Below are 7946 nucleotides of genomic sequence, written 5' to 3' on the forward strand. Positions count from 1 at the left end.
GCCGGCCGCAGCACGCCATCCGCGGCGGCCATTGGAGGGTGAACCAACGGCAAAGGAAGACCTTTCTCTCTCTGTCTCTCTCACTGTCCACTCTGCCTGTCAAAAAAAAAAAAAAAAAGATTTTATTTATTTATTTTAAAGGCAGAATTACAAACAAAGACATCTTCCATCTGCTGGATCACTCCCAAGTAGCTACAACTCCCAGGGCAAAGCCAGAAGCCTGGAGTTCCAGGCTCTAAAGAGTAAAGTATTTTGACTCTGAAATGTAATAAAAATGTAAGACTGATTGATGAATGGCTAGAGAGATGGGAGGGTGAAGGGAATATGGCAAAATAAGAGTTGTAGAATCTAGGCTCTGGCAATATAGAGCAGAGGTTAAGGTACCACCTGCAATGCCAGCATCCAGTTCAAGTCCTGGCTGCCCTACTTTCAATCCAGCTCCCTGCTAACGTGCCTCGTCACCCACATGGGAAACCCATATGGAGTTCTAGGCTCCTGGTTTCGGCCTGGCCCAGTCCTGGCAGTGTGCTTATCTGAAGAGTGAACCAACAGAGAAAGACCGATCAATCAAACGGGCAATCTATCTCTATCTCCCCCTCCCCATTCCGTCACTCTGCCTCTCAAATAAATATTTTTTTCAAAAAATTACAGAATCCAGTAGTGGATACTGCAGTGCACAACATACAAATAATTCAACTCTTTGGTAAGGACTGAAATTTTTCCACATGTTCTCCCTCGTATGTGGGATCTAAAATTAAAAGAATAAGAAATGCCAATATCTATCAATTCTGTTGTAAATACAGTGTTTGGTCAAACTGTGTTGTAACTGTTGAACAAATTGACAAGAATTATATACTACTACAGTATTAATGACATGTGACCATTTTACAATTTACTTCATATCGGTGAAGTTGAACATCCTTTCATTAGAGTGTTTATAGCCCTTGCTTATTTTCCCTGTGGACTATGGTCTTTAACTTTTTATTTAAATTCTTTATTTAGTAGAGTCATTAAGCTTTCAACTATAATATAATTTAAAAATGTTACTTCACCAAAAAAAATTATAGACAAAAAATGATTGAAATTTTTCACTCTAAAATGTTAGGAAAAGAGCAAAGAATGAAAAGAAAGGTGTGGGAGACTCATGTATTTCTCAAGTTTGTCAATAAAAACAACTGACCTTAAAAATAAAAACTAGATTTTATAAAAGGAAGGTGCACACACACCTGAGAGGGGACATGGTGGGAAGAATAGAAGTTCAGGTTGTCCCTCTTCTCTCTACCTCTCATCTGAGGTTGGCTACACACTAGTTCTGGCCTTGAGAACTTAACAAGCCTCAAAGAAAGTGTTGGCTCTATTCATGTCACGACAACCCAAACCCATAGCGTCTAGGCCCTTTGTTTGTCTTGGGCTATGGTAAACTATTCCCTATTCTTTTGACTTGAGTCTCTAACATCTTCTTAAACTGACCTTTAGGTGACACTTCTGGCCAATCGAGCATAACATAAATAGTTGATCCTCACGGCCCAATTCTAGCCTCTCAGACCCAAGGCCCTCCATGGCAAAGAAATGTTAAAGATCAAGGGTCCTGGGCCGGCGCCGCGGCTCACTAGGCTAATCCTCCACTTAACGGCGCCGGCACACCGGGTTCTAGTCCCGGTCGGGGCGCCGGATTCTGTCCCGGTTGCCCCTCTTCCAGGCCAGCCCTCTGCTGTGGCCAGGGAGTGCAGTGGAGGATGGCCCAGGTGCTTGGGCCCTGCACCCCATGCACCTGGCTCCTGGCTCCTGCCATCGGATCAGCGCGGTGCGCCGGCCGCAGCGCGCCGGCCGCGGCGGCCATTGGAGGGTGAACCAACGGCAAAAGGAAGACCTTTCTCTCTCTGTCTCTCTCTCTCTCACTGTCCACTCTGCCTGTCAAAAAAAAAAAAAAAAAAAAAAAAAAAAGATCAAGGGTCCTTGCAGCACAGGTATTTTCTCAATGTAGCACAGTCCCCAACTAAGAACCCAGCACAGTGGTACTCAAAAAATGCTTGTTGGAAGAATGAAATCTGTGCAGGCAACTAATGTAATAACTATACACACAGTGCTTAGTTTCACATTTACACCCAATATTATGCTAATGGTAAAAAATAAACATGGTTGTTTCTGAGGGTGAATATTTAAAAAGGGAAGACCGAAAGCCTTTTCCGTTGAGCGCTAACTAGAAGAATTAACTGGAAAGGAAAGGCTGGTATTCTAACTAGCACTAAAAAACACCTGCATGTTAATTATTAATGCTTCCCCTGGAAAATACAGTATGTGCACTGGCTTAAAAATACTCTAAGCATGAACTAAAGAGAAGATAAATTAGGCAAAGATAAGAATGGACAGGAATTCAATTTCCAAATGACCTAAATGCATTTGGAGCTAACGTGCGTTTTTGTTGTTGTCGATTCCAAAGGACTGCAGATTTTGCACTTGCTGAATTTTGCCTTTGTCACACATGACCTAACAAGGAAGGCATTCATTATACCATGGTAGCTTCCCCCAAGTATCTGGTTCTAAACAGCTGCAAATTTTGGAAGATAACATTAAAATGATGTCTCTAAAGATAAAGTATGTTCTCTCCCCAACAAACAGTAAAACAAGATTAAAGGTTACTAGAATATCAAAAGTGTACAAATTAAATTGGCAGAACATAAATTAAGTTTAGGAAATAAAGTAGCAATGTTTGTAAGAATTTACATTCTAACCATATTATGTTAATAATAATCCAGTAAACATATCTTAAAGGATTTTTAAAATATAGCACTCTCATCTCTGACATTTGCTTTTATCTATCAAGAAACATACCAAATCACTAATGACTGGTTGATTTAGTCTTTAAATGTTGTAAGTGAATAAAATAACAAAATGTCTTAAAATATTCAGCCAAATCTCAGATAAATTTCCATAAAACCATTTACAAGAAGTAAAAGCTGCTTCCTAGACCCAAAATTGCAAAGCGTGGGTGAAACACATCCTGCCAAAAGTCGAAACAGGCTATAAGAATGTTTCATAAGAGTTATGGCCTGTGAAATAATTACACAACCATACACACACACTGGCTTTTTAAAATACCTGTCATTGTTCCTCAGCTGCATCAGAATACAGATATTTATTTTCTAGCTATTAACTCAGTTTTGACCTCCTACCTGCTAAACAGAATACAAGGGGGGAAATGCATTGCCAAAGAGCATGTGTTGTTTTTGTTTTTGTTTTTTTTTTTTTTTTTGACAGGCAGAGTGGACAGTGAGAGAGAGACAGAGAGAAAGGTCCTCCTTTTGCCGTTGGTTCACCCTCCAATGGCCACCGCGGCCGGTGTGCTGCAGCGCGCTGATCCGATGGCAGGAGCCAGGTGCTTATCCTGGTCTCCCATGGGGTGCAGGGCCCAAGGACTTGGGCCATCCTCCACTGCACTCCCTGGCCACAGCAGAGAGCTGGCCTGAAAGAGGGGCAACCGGGACAGAATCCAGTGCCCTGACCGGGACTAGAACGTGGTGTGCCGGTGCCGCAAGGCGGAGGATTAGCCTAGTGAGCCGCGGCGCTGGCCCAAGAGCATGTATTTTAATATCAACTATAGGTCTTTCATCAGCTCACATTTAGGTTAACTTTCATACCTTCCCATTCATACCAGTACACTTGATTTACACAAAGCCATGGAGCCTGCCCCAGAAAGGCCACTACTTGAGAAAGGCATACTAATAGCCCTTTCTGTACCTCCTTCAATTTCATTACACACTACCTTAAAATGGTAGGTTGATTAACCCTTCCAGTTGGGGCAGGCTTTTGGTAAGAGTAACACTTGCATCATACGTCAGAGTCCCTGGGTTTGAGTCCTGGCTCTGCTTCTGATGCACATTCTTGCTAACATGCACTTTCAGAGGCAGCAGGTGATGGCTCAAGTTGTTGGGGTCCCTTCCACCTACCTCAGAGACCTAGACTGAATTCCAGGCTCCTGGCTTCTGCCTGAGTCAGCCCTGGCTGTTGTGGGCAGTAGGGAGTAAACCAGCAGATGAAATACCTCCCTTTCAAATAAGACAAACAAGCAAAGGAAACCTCAAACCTACCTGCAGTATCAGCAGTGTGATTTTTCACTCAGGTACCTTATCAGTCCTTGATGAGCCACCTTAACATTGTCATCATACAGTTTTTAATTTCTTTTTTGTTAGATTTATTTTATTTATTTGAAAGCAAAGTAACAGAGACTGAGATCTTCCATCCACTGGTTCCCTCTCCAAAAGCCCGCAACAACCAAGGCTGAGCCAAACTGAAACCAAGAAGTGCACCAGGTCTCCCACAGGTGTGTGAGGAACTCAAGAGCTTGGGCAATCATCTGCTCTTACCAGGTGCATAAGGAGGGAGCGGGGATGCAGACATCTCCCAAGGAGCAGCTTAACCCACTGCGCCACAATGACCACGCCACAACTCTGAATTCCGTGTAAGTTGGCAGTGGTGAGCGGGGTGGAACTTTCAAGAGTATACACAATGCTGTCGAAATCCCAAAGTTGTGATGAGAAAATGTTAAGATTTACAGGAAAGCCTTATCTTGTGAACTTCCAGTCAAATCCAATAGTAATTAAGGAGGTAAATTTCTGCTTTCATTTCCTGCATTAATGGGCACTGCCTAACTTCCACCTAATGTTGGTACAAAATCTAGACACATCAATCAACTTTAAAGATCTAATGGAGGCCAGTGCCTCGGCTCACTAGGCTAATCCTCCACCTGCAGTGCTGGCACTCCGGGTTCTAGTCCCGGTTGGGGCACCAGTTCTGTCCCAGCTGCTCCTCTTCCAGTCCAGCTCTCTGCTGTGGCCCAGGAAGGCAGTGGAGGATGTTCCAAGTGCTTGGGCCCTGCACCCACATGGGAGACCAGGAGGAAGCACCTGGCTCCTGGCTTCTGAGAGGCACAGCGCGGCCATTTGGGCAGGTGAACCAACGGAAGGGAGGACCTTTCTCTCTGTCTCTAACTCTGCCTGTCAAAAAAAAAAAAAAAAATCCAATGGAAAGCAGGAAGTATTGATCAAAAATAATTTTAAAACCACACACAAAAAACTCTTGGGGCTGACACTATGGCACAGCAGGTTAAAGCCCCAGCTTCCCACACAGGTGCCAGTTCAAGTCTTGGCAGCTCCACTTCCGATCCCACTCTCTGCTGTGGCCTGAGAAAGCAGAAGATGGCCTAAGTCCTTAGGCCTCCACATCTGTGCGGGAGACCCGTTAGATGCTCCTGGCTCAGCTCTGATCGTTGCAGTCATTTGGGGAGAAAACCAGTGGATGGAAGACCTCTGTCTCTCTCTCTGGATCTACCTCTCTCTGTAACTTTGTCTTTCAAATAAATAAAATAAATCTTAAAAAAAAAAAAAAAACTCAAGGTCAGCCAGGAAGGAATAAGGACTTTACCCAAAACTTCCTGCTGAAGACACTAATTCTAATTACGCCTCCATTTTAAACCAGCTACCTTTTTAAAAAAGATTTATTTATTTATTTGAAAGAGTTATACAGAGAAGGAGAGGCAGACAGAGAAAGAGAGAGGTCTTCTATCCACTGGTTCACTCCCCAGTTGGCCACAACTGCTGGAGCTGAGCCGATCCAAAGCCAGGAGCTTTTTCTGGGTCTCCTACGTGGGTGCAGGGGCCCAAGGACTTGGCCATCTTCCACTGCTTTCCCAGACCATAGCAGAGAGCTGGATTGGAAGTGGAGCAGCCGGGACTCGAACAGGCGCCCATATTGGATGCTGGCACTGCAGGCCACAACTTTACCTGCTATGCCACAGCACCGGCCCCAACCAGCTACCTTTTAAACAATTTATTTCAGAGGCCCAGAGAGCGGCCGTCCATTCACTCCTCAGATGCCTGCAACAGTTGGGCTTGGGAATACGGTAGGCCAAACACTAAACCTAGAACGCAATGCAGGTCTCCCAGATGGGTGTCAGGAACCCAATGACTTGAGTCACTATCACTGCCTCCCAGGGTGCACAGCAGCAGGAAGCTGGAGTCAGGAACCAGAGCGGAGTATCTGTCAGCCCAGGCCCTGGTACATGGGACACCGGCATCTGAACCAGCTAACTTCTGAACCAGATTCTATGCACATGAGTGTACAGGAAGGAGGAAATGATGAAAATACTGATATGCTGGGACATCTGAAGAGGGTCAGTGTGGAAAGTGACTAGCTTATTTTCCATTTTCGTCATTTGAAAGCTATGGAAGAAAAATAATACAGCCAAATCACTTTTTTAAAAAAAATTCTGTAATTTCATATTCAAAATAACTGCAGAGAAAACTTCAGTTACCTGTTCCGACAAGCAGTCCTGGAAGCATGTCATTACACAAAGTCATAACCCAGTCTTGGTGAGAGCAAGGAAAATGCGTGTTGCTGAGCTCCGGCTCTGGAAACCCCTCAGCTAACCACCGCGGCATCGGTGGGGCAGGGGACACCGACATGAACTTAAATCCTCAGGCACGTGTTATTTAAGAAGAATGCTGTTTGAATTCAAACCCCCTTCCAGAAACCTCTTACTTAAGGAATACAAACTTCGTGCATCCCATAAGCACAACTTGAGGAACACAGTGATCCACAGTCCCACCCCTCTTCCTCCTCATCTCCCATTCCCATTCTTATTTTCTACTAAGATCTATTTGCAATTACCTTTATACACATATGATTAACCCTATACCAAGTAGTATGGGGGGGGGGGATATTGTTCTTAAACAGCCACAAAGTTCTTTATAAAATTCACTCTCAAACTGATGGATCAGGCATTTAGTAGAGCTGGTAAGATCCTGCTCAGACCCCCAACACCACCCCCTTCTCTGCTTCCTAGTTCAGCTTCCTGCCAGAGAGCACCGTGGAGGCAACAGATGACGGCTCAGATCCCTGGGCCCATGCCACCCGTGCGGCTCCTGCCTTCGGCCTGGTCCAGTCCCATCTGTTATGGGCATCTGGGGAGTCCACCAGGGGCTGCAAGATTTCTGTTTCTGTCTCCCTCTCTTTGAAATGAAATCAAAGTACATTTTTGTACATTAAAAAAAAAAAATTTTAAGACTGAATCTCCCTTCTCCTGGTTATTCCTTAACAAAAATAAGCCGAGACTGAATCTCCCTTCTCCCGGTTATTCCTTAACAAAAATAAGCCGATATTCACCAAAAAGTAAAGCAAGCTGAATTATCAACACTTCTCCTAGTTCTTTTTTTTTCCGCCCAGCAAATGCGATCACGAACCATCCAACTTTAAGCTTTCTGAGAGGCACTTAGACTAAGCACCCCAACCACTCTGCCCAAAAACACTCGTACCCTGATTTAGGTGTCTCTAGATCCCGCGCGACCGAACCTCGTCAACCACATTTCTTCAGAACGAAGTGGAAGAACTTGACAACCCCCACGTCCACACCGCAGAACGCTGTATCAGACAACTCTCGGTTCAAAACCGCCGCGACCCCCCGAGCCGACCGAAGGCTCAACTTCCCTCTGCGCCCCTGCGAGTCCTCGCCGCCCCTCGGCGCGCCAAGGTGCCCGTCTGGGCCTCCTGTGACGTCACGGCCCCCGCTCGGCGGCCCATGACGTCACAGACCCGCGGCCCCTCAGCGCTCGGACTCCACCGCCCACGGGGGCCCAACCGCAGTCGGCTCGCGCCGGGTCAGAGGCCACGGGGAGGAGGGCGAGGGGCGAGCGCCGGCTCACCTGAGCTGGTTCGGCGAAGGGCAGAGTGGCCGAGCCCGGCCGGCGCGACGCGACCCCCACCCGCCGCCCGACCTCCCCGCCGGCCGCGGTCCCAGAGGCGGGAGCGCCGCTCCGGTGCCCGGGCACGGCCTATCCACGATCTCCCCGGGGCGAAGCCCGGACCCAGACCTCGTTCCCGCCCGCCTCCGCGGCCCGCTGCGGCGCCCCGCGTCGGCCGGTGCGCGGGCAGAGGGCCGCCGGTCCCGGCCC

The 7946-nt window shown here is 46.7% G+C and overlaps 1 long non-coding RNA gene across 1 annotated transcript in view; it reads right to left on the reverse strand.

Moving 5' to 3' along the window:
• Positions 1 to 7691, reverse strand: part of LOC138844609 (uncharacterized) — a 28416-nt gene extending 20725 nt beyond the window's left edge. Inside the window, exon 1 of the long non-coding RNA XR_011380696.1 lies at positions 7311 to 7691. This is a non-coding gene — a long non-coding RNA (uncharacterized lncRNA). The remainder of the gene's footprint in view (positions 1 to 7310) is intronic.
• Positions 7692 to 7946: the final 255 nt, after the last annotated feature.

Source organism: Oryctolagus cuniculus, chromosome 12, assembly GCF_964237555.1.
Source record: "Oryctolagus cuniculus chromosome 12, mOryCun1.1, whole genome shotgun sequence".
Taxonomy (NCBI): Eukaryota; Metazoa; Chordata; class Mammalia; order Lagomorpha; family Leporidae; genus Oryctolagus; species Oryctolagus cuniculus.